Below are 1,805 nucleotides of genomic sequence, written 5' to 3'. Positions count from 1 at the left end.
GATTACACCAGATCAAAAAATGGAAGATAATCACATAATACCTAGAATCATGGTCTAGCCAAATTGTAACTTATTTGGGGGGAGACAATTCAATTCAAAATACGTGGTAAGAAAGTGACGTTTTCTTTTGTCAGTGAGCTGTGGGGTGGAGGGTGGCAAGTTCTCTCTTAGTTCATTGGTCCTATCCTCATTATTGCCTCCAGTGCCTTTGCCCAAGTGATTGGTGCCTGTTACCTACATTTTTCCTGGAACAGGACTTTTTGGGGCCTCATTTTCTCCACTGCCCTATGCCAATGAAATCTGCTTCACGGAATTGGTGTAAAAACCTAATGCAATAATATGAGTGACATCCACAACATGGAGATAGCTCTTCATAAACTTAATTAATTACTCTCATTTCCCCTTCTTATTTTATTGGTTTTCCTTGTCTCTGATACCATTTATCATTTCCTCCCTCTCTTTATCTCTTTCCATTGTAATACTTTGACATTTGTTTTATTTCTTTAATAAACTATAAATCAGTTTTTTTTTTAAGTCAGTAGAGTCTCTGGGTTTTTCTGGCTAGTCCTGAAGTCAAAGGTATCCTAAATGCATAGATTGTACATATATGATCTATATCTCAATCATCTATATCTATCTATTACCAAAGATGCCATAAGAAAACTTCTAGAACTTAATAGAAAAATTCAGGAAAGTTGTAAGGTAGAAAGTCAACCAACAAAAACCAATTTAGTTTCCATATACCAGCAATTCTAAATCTGAAAGCAAAAAATATTAGGGAATGATTCCATTTCCAATGACATATAATAGAAAAGAATATATAGGAATACAACTAACCAGGGATAAGAACTATAGTGAAAACCATAAAACACAGTTGAAAGAGGTTCAATAAGACTTAAATAAATGGAAAGATCTTCCATGTTCATGGATTGGAAGACTTAATATTGTTAAGATCTCAATACTGCCAAAGAAATAAATTCAATGTGATTTCCATAAAAATCTCCAACACAATCTCCACCCAACAGCCTCCTTTACAGAAAAAGAGAAAAAAGGCCTCCAGTTTATATGAGATGGCAAGAGAGTTTTAAAAGCCAAATCAACGTTGAGAGAGAAAAACTAAGTAGGCAAATTCACACTTCTGATTGAAAACATTATCTAGCTAAAAGATCTCTGGTGGTACTATGGGTTAAGTATTTGGCTCCTAACTGAATGGTCAGTGGTTCAAACCCACTAGTTGCTCAGTAGGAGAAAGTTGAGGCTGTGTGTTCCCATAATGATGTTGAGTCTAGAAGAACCTATGTAGTGTTGCTGTGAATTAGAATTGATTCAATGGCAGAGACTTAAATTTTGGCTTATCCAGATACAGTAATCCAAACAGTCTGTTAATGGTATAAGAAAGGACACATAGATCAATGGAACAGAATTAAGAGTCCACTGATTTTTGGGGGCGGCAAAGGTTCAGTTAATTTAGTAGGGAAAGAAGAAACTCTTCAACAAATGGTGCGGACAAAACTGGATTTCCATATGCAGAAAGCATAACAGTGAAGGGAAATATCGGACAGTATAAGATATGACAAAATAATAATATTTTATAAATTATCAAGGGTTCATGAGGGAGGGGGAAGGGGGAAATGAGCTAATACCAAGGGCTCAAGTAGAAAGCAAATGTTTTGAAAATGATGAGGGCAACAAATATACAAATGTGCTTGACACAATGGATGGACGTTGATAAGAGTTGTATGAGCCCCCAATAAAATGATTAATTTTTTAAAAAAGAAAAAGAAAAAAGACTCGATTCATCTAAA

This window comes from Echinops telfairi, unplaced genomic scaffold (assembly GCF_000313985.2).
Source record: "Echinops telfairi isolate 266 unplaced genomic scaffold, ASM31398v2 ScPeMD7_5592;HRSCAF=6446, whole genome shotgun sequence".
NCBI lineage: Eukaryota > Metazoa > Chordata > Mammalia > Afrosoricida > Tenrecidae > Echinops > Echinops telfairi.
The sequence above is the reverse complement of the archived record's forward strand: the minus strand, read 5'-3'. Positions refer to the sequence as shown.